We start from the raw sequence: 12,729 nt of genomic DNA on the forward strand, positions 1-12,729 counted from the left end.
GACTGAAGTCGGGCAGGATTCTCTCGCGGGAGCTGGAAACGCCTTTGCGGCCCTTGTCCCCATCTGATGGTTCACGGCTGTGACTTGAACACTCAAAGGTCCCGTTGGCCCCCATCTTCTCTGTGTCGAATCCCGGAGTGTTAGAACGTCGGGAGCCGGGGACCGGCCACGTTCTGCACCTTCGGGACCTGGTTTCTGAAGGCGGTGTCGGGTCGGGTCGGGGGGCAGACTCACGGCTCTGGCCGGCACCCCGCCCCCCACAGCCCCGAGGGAGAACTGGAAGCACAAAGTTCCGTCTGCAGAGGGAGCAGCGAGGGGCAGCGAGCCGGGCACTGCCCACCCCCCCCCCCCCGCCCCTTCCCGTGTGACCACAGACAGGGGCTGCGGGACAAAGGACAGGAAGAGAGCCGGGGGAAGTGATGCCCAAACCTCCACAGCGAGCGCCTTTGAATCTGAGCACTGCCGGGCCGGCCCTGTCCACTTCCTCTTTCTGGCCGGCCCGGACTCGGGGAGGGCTGTGCTGGGGGGGTGGCAGTTGGGATTGGAAACCTCCCCCCACCCCCTCCTCCCTGTCCCGGGCACAGGCCACCCTGTGGCGGGCTGCTTTCAGGAGGAAAGCAATCCTGGGCCCTGTCTGCCGGGCAGGGCCCCCCCAAGCTGACCCCGGGGTGCCCTGCGTAGCCCAGCCTCTCCTCTGGTCTGCCCTGGGGTTCCCCGTCTTGCTGCAAGCACCCAGGATCTGCCTGTGTGTGTCCCGTCTGCAAAACTGGCTCCGCCTTCCCTTGGCAGCTTAGGATGTCAGATGAAGTCGGTGCAACTCCCCCTTACCCCCCACGGGGGGCCTGTGTGAGGTGGAGAGGAGAGACAGACGGTCTCTGTCTGCCCCAGGGCCAGCTGGGAAGCCCAGGACCCAGGCAGGAGGGAGGCTTTGCTCCGTGCAGGAGAGGAGAGTCGGCCCAGGTACGGCTGGCCCGGGGCTCGTGGGCGCTCGTCTTCCTTGCAGAGGGGAGTCTCAGGAGTAGGTGAGCCGTGGAGCAAGGCAGGTTGGGTTTGGAGGGTCTTGGGAGGGGGAAGGAGGGAGAGAAGGTGGGAGAGTAACGCATTCAAGGGAGGAGGTGGGCTTCTCCGAAGGTGGAGAGAGCATCAGCCATCTCACAGGGGGAGATGCGGGGAACACGTGTTCGGTGACACACGTGCTTGGCCAACGGGCGCAAGCAGCGCCTGGGCTCGCCCTTCCTTTGTTCAAGCTGGCTTTTATAGGCTTCTCCAACCTGCCCACGTGGGGCTTTCTAGCTAGGTAGGAGTTCGTCGCCAGGGTGCTGCTGCGGGGGCGGGGGCTGCCTTGGTCAGGAGTCTCTCCGGCAGGGCTGGGGTTTGTTCAAGAGTCATAAGCCTCCTTCAGGCCCCTGGCTGCAGCCTCTTTTGTCTCTGGGCTCCCCGGGTCCTCACTGGGGCCAGGGAGATCTTACCAGCGAGGTCTCGGTGTTGTTGGGTTTATTACTGCTCAGAAAGTCCTCCGCCAGCGCCCTCTCCTCTCTGGAGGAGGGGGCGGCCCGGAGCCCCCTCTCGCCCTTCCCCTGCGGAGGGCTTCCTGCCCAGTCCCAGGCCGGGTGGTTTCCTGCCCGCGGGCCACCCAGAGTTGCTGTTTTGCGTGTGATGGCCCAAGGGCTGTGAAAATACTTTCCCTGTCTCCAAAATAAAGGAGTCCCCCCTCCCCCACAAGCCCCTGTCCCCCAGCCCCCGCACCCCTGCGGACGAGCTGTTAGGAGCGGAGCGTGGGGTGAAGCGGTGCTCAGCGAGCCTTTGAGTGAGTCAAGTGCTGACGTCTTGGAAAAGTCACCCGGTATCTGGAGAAGGGGGAGCACCCACCTCGGTGACCCCAAAATCTGGACCACAGGCTAACCGGGGGCCGCTGTTTGACCAGGTGGAATGCCCAGAGCGTCAGAGACGTCCCCCCGCCCTGCCCGCAGAGAAATTCCAGAAGGTTCCAGCTCGGGCCTTTCTTTCCAAGAGAGGGAAATGGTAGCAGAGGGGTCAGGCTGAGGGTCTAACTGGTGGGGGGCCCGAGAGAGTCACCCCCCACCTTCCCCGTGACTATTCCCAGAGCCCCCAGCACCACTGAGGCTCATGGCCACCCTTTTCCGGCCCCATGGGTACCAGGTGTCTCTGGCTTTTCCCGGCTCTGCGGGAGGGAAGGGCGCGGTCCCCTGTCCCCCCACCCAACACACGCGCGCGCACACACACACACACACACACACACACACACTGTCCCCACTGCCTGCTATTCCTGGGGAAACAGTAACTGCAGGTGACATCAGCCCCTTCTGTCCCTCCAGGCAGGGGTGGGTGGGGGCGGAACACAGGCTCTCCGGCCTCTCTGGCCTTTCCCTCCTTTTCCTGGCCACGCCCTTCCTGGTGGGGGGGATGCTGGGGGACCCACGCCCGCCCAAAACTGCTTTTCTGATTCTAAACTAAGATGACAGAGCAGGGGGGAGGCTCTTGCACACGCTCAGCCCCAAATCCCATCCATCCGGGCACTGCATAGCCCCACCCCGCCCCAGCCCTGCCGGAGGGATCCCTGAGCGAGGGCAGGGCCAAAAGGGAGCCCTGGGCACCGCTGGGTGTGACCCCAAACAGAGCAAACAACAACAACAGCCATCAGTGAAACTAGGAGCAGACGTTTCCTGTTTCCTCCTAGGCTGATTCCTGAACAGGCCAAGGAGACCCTCCCTCCTTCGCCCCTGCAGCGAGGAAGGGGCGCAGATGCTGGGCTGGGTTTGGGGGGGACGGAGGAGAGCGGAGTTTCCTCGGGTCCAGTTGCTCCGTCCTGCCCTGTCTGCCATATGCCCGGAGGCTGGAGCCTGTGTCTCTCCTGGGTCATGGGGTCCTTAGAGAACCGACAGCTCACCCGCTGTGGGACTGACCGTGGGCCCCCAGCGGCTCGGTGGAGGAAGTGCCGCCCGACAGCTGCTCTCAGAGGGACGACCCATCACCTCCGGTCACCAAGTCCGCCCCGAGGTTGGCTGGAGCCAGGCCGGGCGGAGCTTGGGGTGCCACGGAGCTTAGGGGGGCCCAAACCCTTGTTGGCCCTTGTCCAGTACAGACCCTGCAGCACGGCAGACCAGCAAGGGTCAGAGTGTCATAGCGGGTCTCGCGGTCACAGCGGGCTCCTTCCCACGGGACACTAAGAAGGTGCTCTCTGGGGCTTGACCTGCCAGCGGGACCCGCTTCTCAGGTCAACGCGCCCACGCCGCGTGCCACCGGTGACTCGCTCCTGAGTGGGATTTAGTGAACACCAAGGCCGTGTCCACGTGTCCGTGGGGAGACCTCACACTTAGCTCATTCTCTCGGAGGGTCCCCCAGGCCCCTGTCTATGCCACCTCCTGACCTCCTAAGGCCACCCAGGGCACGTGGCTAGGGGTCTGCCCTGCAGGCGCGGGGCGGGGGTGGGGGTGGGGGCGGGGCCAGGGCGAGACAGTGACGACCCCAGGCGCCACTGGCTGCCTTCCTGCTACAGCCCCGGGGCACTGTGCCTGGGAGCAGGGGCCTGAGTTTATTTCCTTTATTTTTTTTTAAATTTTATGTTTATAAAGCTGTTCACGATGCTTTATTAGTCAGTATTCCAACACCAGGCCCGCCCCCATGACACCCGCCAACCTCCGTTACTTCCCATCTTCTCTATCACCGCCCAGGTCTGTCCTAAATCAATTATCTTATATTGCTTATTATGAGTAATTCACTGAAAATGATCAAAAAAGATTTCCTTGGGAGCTGGAGTGATAGCACAGCGGGGAGGGCGTTTGCCTTGCACGAGACCGACCTGGGTTCGAATCCCAGCATCCCATATGGTCCCCTGAGCACCGCCAGGGGTGATTCCTGAGTGCATGAGCCAGAGAGTAACCCCTGAGCATTGCCGGGTGTGACCCAAAAAGCAAAAAAAAAAAAAAAAAGATTTCCTTAGAAGAAAGGAGGATTTCTTTTGTGAAGATCGCTGTCCCTCAGCCTGGAGCCGTGAAGCCATGGTGTAAGGATTACTCACTGGTGTACCAGCCATGTAGAGTTTGAGATGTGGCTCCAGGAACTTTAAAATTTTGAGTGGGGCGATACAGCTGGAGTTAAATTTTTAACTGGAAGCTGACTTTGGGGTCTGGAGGCATCTCTGCAGCTTGTTGCTTGTTGGTCTCTTCCAAGATTTATTTGAGTCTCTGGATCATGGCTGGTTAATGAGCTTAGATGGTGCCAGAGGCGGTTCATGGGCGTGCCTGCCAGGCTCCCAGAAGAGAGATGGGGGAGGTCGCCCATCCGTGACTCCTTAAGGGCCTGGAGATTTGGGTCACAAAACCTGCATACCTGAGTTTTCCAACAGATTCATTCCTGGATGAGGCTCGTTCCAGGCCTGTGGAGTCCAGCTGTGAGCTTGGTGGCGATTGGGTTCTGGAGGTTTTTAGCCGCCGGGGCTCTGTTTGGGTGGGTGGGAGGGCTCACCCGCGCCCCTCCATGGTGCCCTAGATGAGACTCAGAGGTATCGGGGCCTTCTTGGAATGAAGAGAGACCCTGAGATCTTCTGATTTTGTCCAAGTTGTGGCGACTCACAGGATTTTCCATCCCGTGGGCTGCACTGTGTCTCATGGCCACAGCGATGCGGGTGAACCCAGGGTAGGGGACGTCGGAAGGACAAGGACAGATCCCGAATATTCTCGCTGGTCCCTGGCATTTGGAATGACATGACAGGAACGGAAGGCCTGACAACAAGGCAGGCAAATTGATGGCCCTGGATTACAAAAATGAAAACGCCAGGGAGGAAGGGCTGAGATGGAGGGAGGAGGAAGAAGAGGGGTTCAGAGGGAACACCGGGGCAGGGGCGGGGTCAGAGGGAGTGTCGAGGGGAAGGGCCTGTCGATGTCCAAGCCACCAGACCCAACACGACTGGAAAAGGGGACCCAGACCACAGACATGAACCTAAGAATATGTCAGCGCACATCACAGGTATACACGGCATATGTAATAAATGTATATGTTGGAATTATTTCATGTATTATGTAATCATATGTATTATGTGTAAAATATAATGTAGGTGTATAATACATATGAGAGAGAGGGGGCGAGAGGAAGAGAAGAGGGGAGGGAGAGAGAGAGAAAGACAGAGAGAGAGCACGCGATGTGTGCGTGTGCAAGAGAGAGTCCTGTATTGGGGCTGGAGCGATAGCACAGCGGGTAGGGCGTTCGCCTTGCACGCGGCCGACCCAGGTTCGATTCCCAGCATCCCATATGGTCCCTGAGCACCGCCAGGAGTGATTCCTGAGTGCAGAGCCAGGAGTAAACCCTGTGCAATGCCAGGTATGGCCAAAAAGCAAAAAAAAAAAAATTCCTGTACTAATCCAGGTGCTTTTCTCAGCATAGGGACCAGAACCTTCCGTTCCCTCCAGGCGGGTGAGGGATGGGGCGGGAGGAAACCTTTCTGCAATAAGGGCGCTGAGCTGACGGGTGCAGTCTCCTTCCCGAATGACAGTCTGTGGCACCGGCAGGGACACGGCGAGGCCCGTGTCAGGGGCGTGTCGGCTGGCACCGACCCTGAGGTTTCTCTGTGGTCAGACCTGCTGCTTCCAGTGTCCCGTGGCCCCTCGAGTCGCCGAGGGCTGTCCCAGGCTCACGCTTCACTCCAGGTCGGGTTCCGCCGTTGCAGCCTGTCCCTGACCCGTCGTGCGGCCCACCCGCTGCTCTGTGTGAGAAGCAGGCTCGGAGCCGTCGTGTGTCGTGTGATCTGCCAGGGGAAGCCAGTAACGGGGGCGGGGGGGGGGGGTACTAGGAGACACAGTTGTGTTCCTAGTGAATTCTAGGACATCAACGGAGTCGTGTGTGTGTGTGTGTGTGTGTGTGTGTGTGTGTGTGTGTGTGTGTGTGTGTGTTGGGGAGAGACACCCCTGGGGATGCTCAAGGCTCACTCTGGGCCCTGCACTCAGGGGTCACTCCTGGTTAACTCTGGGACCCAGGAATTTAAAGGCTCCGGCTCTAAGTAGATCAAAGAGCTGAGTTCGACGTCCACACTTGGTTCTGGAAAACTCTTCACCACGGGTTCAACTCGACTGGACCTTGGAGTCGCTCCGCCCTCGGTGCTGAAGTGCGAAGCCGAGCGCGTCCCCTCTGTGCGGGGCTGCCGCTCTCGGGCCGGGCCCACGGGCGTTTCCACACCCGACTCCCCCAAGCGACGGGCAGCCGGCGGCCCCTTGGCTCCTTTCTCTCTCCCTGTCCCGGCTCTGATGAGCACTGTGACGGAGAGCAGGGAGGGGACCCGGGCAGACGTCTCAAAAGAGCTCACCGCCAGGGTCTGCGTCCGCAGCCACAAGCCAGGGCGCGTCGGGGTCGCAAGGTGACCGTCTCCGGGGGGCACGGCCTCCCCCGCCAGCCCGCAGCTGCTCACGGGCCGTGCTGAAAGCCGGGGCTCGCTTGTTGGAAAGGGGCGCCGTCCTGGGGTGTGTCGCTGTGTGTGTTGGCGTGAATTGGGGTGTGTGTATCAGTATGTATGTCGGTGTGTGTGTGTGTGTGTGTGTGTTGAATATGTGTCATGTGTGTGTGTTGGGTGTGTGTCACTGTGTGTCGGTGTGTGTGTCGGGGTATGTGTCAGGGTGTGTGTGTCAGTATGTGTGTCGAGGTTGTGTTGGTGTGAGTGTGTGTGTCGGCGTGTGTATCAGTGTGTGTCAGGGTAGGTGTCAGTGTGCTTGTGTTGCGGTGTGTGTGTGTTGGGTGTGTGTGTTGGGGTGTGTATCGTTGTGTGTTGGTATGTATGTGTGTTGCAGTGTGTGTGTTGGGGTGTGTATCAGTGTGTGTGTTGGTGTGTGGGGGGGTGCTGGGGTATGTGTCCGTGTGTGTGTTGGGGGTATGTCGGGGCATGTGTGCATTGATGTGTGTTGGTGTGTGTGTGTCTGTGTGTCGGGGTGTGTGCATGTTGGGGGCTGTGTGTGTCAGAGAGTGTGTGTGTGTGTGTGTGTGTGTGTGTGTGTGAGTGGGGGTGTGTTATCCGGCCCCACTGACCTGTTGACCTCCTGACACCGTCTCGCCTGGCATCAGCCGTGCAGGGTGCAAAGGGAGCACCTGGCAGGAGCGTGGGAGCCTGTGGCTGTGTCCCCAGTGCCGCCCGGGTACCGTTTCTCTGGACGAAGGCTTCATCTTTGCTCTTCAGGGCTCCGTCCGGCAGTGCTCACACAGCTCCACCCTGTCCCGGGTGGCGCTCTGCTCTGACCGCTCGCTCGCGCCTGCGCTTGGTCCTTACGGAAGCGACTCTTGGAACTGGAGACCTGGACAGTGTTTGCCTGGCACACCGCCAACCCGGTTCACTCCCTGGCATCCCAGATGGCCCCTCGGGCCTGCCAGGGGCCAGCCCTGAGCACAGAATCAGGAGTCAGCCCTGAGCACCTCCAGGTGTACCTCCGCCCCCCCAAAAAAGGAAGTGCCAGAATCCTGAGGCTGGAAAGTGGCTTTGCATATGGGGGGCCCAGGTTTGATCCCCAGCACCGTGTGGTGCCCTGAGCACCTATAAGAGAGTCTGTCCGCCAGCACACCAAGCCGGGGGTGACCCCGAAACCGCACGTAGCACGATCTTTGCACCCAAGAGGGGCTGTTCCTTGGGGCTCCGGCTCTAGGTAGATCAAACGGCCGAGCAGGCCGCAGTGGAAAGGCCGCGCGGGGTGTGTTTACGCGACTCTCAGGAGACCAGAGGGCTCAGAAGACAGCTGCCGGGTCCAAGGTGATGTTTGCGCCTCAGAACACAATCATCTCCCTTCCCAAACCACTGAAGGGGCAAAATCTCTACTTCGAGAATCACTGAAAGGTCAGAACTCACCTCCCCAAGCTTCCTTCCACCACACGAACACACACAAACCCATCACGTGCTCTGCTGGACTCATCATGGACGGGGAGAAATTCTGGTTTGGTTTTGTTTTGTTGGGGGCACCTGTGGCTGTGTGAAGAGCTCACTCCTGACCCTGTGCTCGGGGGTCACCTCTGGTGGTGCTGGGGATGGAGCCGGGTTGGCACATGCCAGGCACGAGCCTGCTCTACTGAACCCTCTTCTCTCCTCCCACCCACGCCTTCCCTTCTGTCACGTGGTGGCTGATGTCCGGGCAGCACCCTTGTGAAGCGGGTAGACTCTCTGGCTGCGGTGCTCATGAGCTCAGTACCCCTCAGCTGTGGTCTCTGCATCCCTCTGTTGGTGATGCACCGGAAATCACATCTGTCACGGCAATGCAAGGGACCCCACACCACAGTGTCATGTGACCACAATGGCATGTGGCAGGGACGGGATTGAACCCACGGCCTCCTGCTTCCAAGGGAAGCACCCGCTGTTCCCCATCTCCCAGCCCCGGTCACTTCCAGTCTTTTTATTTTTTAAAAGATTTTTGGGTCACACCCGGCGATACACAGCAATTACTCCTGGCGGTGCTGGGGGACCCCGTGGGATGCGGGGAATCGAGCCCAGGTCGGCCGCATGCAAGGCAAACGCCCTCCCCGCTGTGCTGTCCCTCCGCGCCCGCGGCCGTCAGTCTTGCCTTGGTTATACCAGAGCATGTTTCCTCCTTTCCATAGTAGTTTCGAGGCAGAGCCGAGGCGTGAATTGTTTTCCTAAGTTCACCTTCTAAAAACCCATCGTGCCGTCAGTACACCTAGCATGGCGGAGACCCTGAGTGATTACTGATGCTTGTCAAGGAGGGGAGGGATCGGAGTGGCTCTGCATTCTGGGGAGACCCCGGGAGGCCAAGGAGAGAACAGAAAAGGGAAACTACCACATATCAAAAGTGGGAGGGAGGCTCCAGAGATAGGTTCAGACTTAGTCTAGGGTGGGGAGTGGATGCAAGAATTTTCAGAACATGTGGAGAGTAAAGACAGTTCTCGAGATAGGTAGGACATGGGGGTGAAGGAGAGGAGGGCCTGGGGGAGACATCAGGAGTTCATCTTAGGTCACCAGTGAGTCAGCAGAAGCAGGTATGCCAGTCGGTGCTTGGCGGCACCAGGAAGCTTCGGGAGAGCCGGATGGCCCCCAGACCGGATGGGGAGGTGGGGTCTCTTAGACCAGCTTAGCCCAGTTCTTCATTACAGGGAGACTTTTTATTTTTATTTATTTTTTTGCTTTTTGGGTCACACCCAGAGATGCTCAGAGGTTACCCCTGGCTCTGCACTCACGAATTACTCCTGGCAGTGCTTGAGGGACCCTATGGGATGCCAGGGATCGAACCCGGGTTGGCCGAGAGCAAGGCAAACGCCCTCCCCGCTGTGCTGTCGTTCTGGCCTCCTAGGGGGAGACTATGAGAAGCAACGCCAAAGTCCCTTTGTGGAACCCTCAAACCCAACTTCAATAGATAGAGTGTTGAGAAAGCTGGAATGTATAACCCTCCCCAGACAGCCCAGTTTACTCAATCTGACTGGCAATTCACTAAAAATGCTTGTTTCCACACGAGCCAGATCACTCAGCCCTCCACCCACTCATCGGTTGCTGTTTTTTTGTTGTCTCAAAATAAGTTCTGGTGGGAATATTCCACATTCTGGAACGTTCATCTTATAGTATGCCCAAGTTCAATCCTTATTTATCCAGAATTGGTTCATTCCCCAGGAAAGGTTGAGTCGTTACGTTTATGTTGCCAAAACAAAAGACCCTGATTCTAGTTAGAAGGACTAAAACAATTCATGGCTGGGTTAGGGACACGAGGCACCGGGAACTTGATTGTCAACTCAGGAGCCACCCGGGGCTGCTCTACCTGACGCTGAAACACCTTTGGACCTGTCTACCTGGGCCCGGTGGATCTACCACACCTCTTAGTTCGGGCTCCTGAAACTCAAGCATGAAGAAGCCGACCCCCAGCACAGCAGGTGTGAGAACCATCCCCTTCTCTCCTCGCCCAGGCCCACTGCCGACCCCTCACCCTGCAGGGTAGGAGCGGAGAGCATGGAGACGCGTCACGCAGCAGGTTCTGACAGACTCCGCCTGAGATCCCTCGACAGGAGATAAAATGGGCTCACACACAAAAAGGAGATTTCTGGGGCCAGGAAGATCGTACAGAGGGTAGGACGCGTGTCTTGCACGCAGCTGCCGGCCCGGGTTCAGTCCCCGGCACCCCACGGGGTCCCCTGATCCGTGGCGGGGGCTGGAGGTCGTGTTCCTGAGTAGCCCTCCTCCGTTTCCTCCGGAGAGGGGGAGACCATCTCAGATAAACAGGAAAGCCGAGTGGAGCTGACATGACACACAGCGAAAGGGCAGCAACCAGGGCCGACGCACGCTGGCTCACGGAGGGCGGAAAGAGCCCCGGCGTCAGAAGCTCTGGAACGTTCTAAATTAAGTCCAACGCTGACACACTCAGTCCTGAGTGGGAAGCCGAACTGAGGCGGCCAGGAGCAGCCTGCGCTGCAGCGCCCGTCGCTGGGCGGGCTGGCGTCCGCGGTCAGCTAGCCGGGCGCTGGCCTTCCCCACGCACGCAGCCATCCTCCTGCTGGGAATTCAGATCTCCGAGTCTGGCGGCTTTCTCGGTCTCTGTTCTGATGTGAGGACGCCCATCTCTGGCGGCGGGGTATTCTTCAGGGAGGCAGACTCGCCGCCACGGTGCTCGTGGCCCCCGGGGGCTGCTCCCAGGAAGACTCAGGCACGGTGCTTGCTGGGCCCCGAGGTGCTGCCCTGGTTCTGCAGTGCTGGGCCTCCAGGACCACCCCAGTCGCACAGGCGCCCTCCGAGGTGGCCCTGACAGTGCTCAGGAGCACAAGTGTGGCGGGTCTGGGCCACACGTGCCGTGCTCAGGGCTCACGCCTGTCCCTATGCTTGGGGGTCACTCCTGACGGTTCTCAGGGGACAATATGTGGTGCCAGGGACCCAGCCAGGGCCTGCCACGTGGACAGCGAGCGCCCTAACCCCAGTTTCACGCCCCTGACACCCTGCAGGGAGTTTTAGGGGGTGATTCTGCCCTGCAGGGCGCATGCAGCATCGCCTGCGGACAATTCAGTTGGCCGCTGTGGGGGGAAGGTGGTCAGAGGCCAGAGGTTAGCGGGATCTAGTGTCCGAGGCCAAGGCTGCCCCTGGCGTCCCCCAGTGCCCAGCACGTGCCCGTGGCCCTTGGAAGGCCGAGAGTACTAAGTGTCGCTGAGACTTAGTACTTGGATCCTATGCCAACGCCTTCTTGTCACTAACTTACTGCTGAAACTTGGGGGAATTCTGACATCTATTTTGATCGTGGGGTCTTCCCTTCGTCAAACGAAGGTGCTCATTTAGTCAAGCAAAGATCCCCCTAAGAAGCGGGGAAGTTTAGGGCTGGAGAAATGAGTGGAGGAGCTCATGGGGTGGAAGTCTAAGCAAGAAGAGGCAGAAACGGAGCGACTGCAGGGAAAACAGCTTCATTTACTGCACGTGGACTCGACCTGGCTGCCACGGCCGTGCATGGAGCCCGGAACACACTTCCTGCAGCGCTCACGTAGGTTACATACAGGGGATACCAGTGCGGCACGAATGATTTCCATGAGTGTACGTAGTGGTTCTATTTCATCTAACGTATGTGCATCATGATTAAGACAGTCATGATTTATTTACTTCTGTTTTTTTTTTTTTTTTTTGCTTTTTGGGTCCCACCTGGTGATGCTCAGGGGTTACTCCTGGCAGCGCTCAGGGGACCAAACAGGATGCTGGGGATTGATCCTAGGTCATCAAACCCGGATCGGCCCCGTGCAAGGTAAATGCCCTCCCTGCTGGACTACCGGTCCAGCCCTGATAGATTTCTGTTTTCAGTTAAATATAAACAGTCACGAATGCTTCTATGACCCTGTTCCGTTCCCACTCAAGTTAGCAGACTTGCTCTCCTGCTCCGTCCTGGTCATGGCTTAGTGACCGCTTCATCTCCGCCCCGCTCCCAAAATGGGCCACTCAGAGGCCCTGCCCGGAGACTCCCACTTCTGCTCCTGATTTTCCCACCAGTTACTTAGCTGCTTGCCTTGCCTGCAGCCAACCTGACTTGGTCTCTGGCGTCACAGGTCAGGGGACAGGGACGGTCTCTGAGCACCCTTGCGCCCCCCCAAAAAAAAAACCCAAAACCAAACACGTGGAAAATTTCTCTTTCTCCAGTATGGCTAAGATTAGACCATTTACAGCTACCGAGTTTCAGCAAAACAACCCCTTCGGGGGCCTCGATGGGGCCCCTGAAACCAGGTGTGGCCAGCTTGCCCGCAGCTGCCTGAGGCAGGAGCACCCCATCCCTGATTTCAGGGTTCTCTTTCAGAGACGTAAACAACCACCAAGGAGGGGCCCAGCCAGCGCGGGGAGTCACAGCTCAACCCGTGACTCGTGACCTAAGTGCTGAAAGGGCCCTCAGGAAGTGGCCCCCGGCCATCCCTGCTGACCTGGGTGGGCGGAGTCGGGGGTGGAGAAGCTGCCTGCTCCAGGCGCTCACCAGCAAACCCAAAGCCTGGAAAGAGTGACACTGGGTCCTGGAGTCTGTGGCCCCGGGGCCTGGGGAGAGACAGTGTTTTGTTCTGGTTTTTTTTTTTTTTTTTTTTTTTTTTTGCTTTTTTGGGTCACACCCGGCAATGCACAGGGGTCATTCCTGGCTCATGCACTCAGGAATTACCCCTGGCGGTGCTCAGGGGACCATATGGGATGCTGGGATTCGAACCCGGGTCAGCCGCGTGCAAGGAGACGCCCACCCGCTGTGCTATCACTCCAGCCCATCTGTTTTGTTTCTAATGGACTAGAACGCTGTGTCCTAT

The 12,729-nt window shown here is 58.8% G+C and overlaps 1 protein-coding gene across 3 annotated transcripts in view; it reads left to right on the top strand.

The window, feature by feature from the left end:
• RASGRP3 (RAS guanyl releasing protein 3) overlaps positions 1-12,729 on the top strand; it is an 81,617-nt gene that overhangs the window by 24,280 nt on the left and 44,608 nt on the right. The gene's annotated exons all lie outside the window — the stretch shown is intronic.

Source organism: Sorex araneus, chromosome X (assembly GCF_027595985.1).
Source record: "Sorex araneus isolate mSorAra2 chromosome X, mSorAra2.pri, whole genome shotgun sequence".
Classification (NCBI taxonomy): Eukaryota; Metazoa; Chordata; class Mammalia; order Eulipotyphla; family Soricidae; genus Sorex; species Sorex araneus.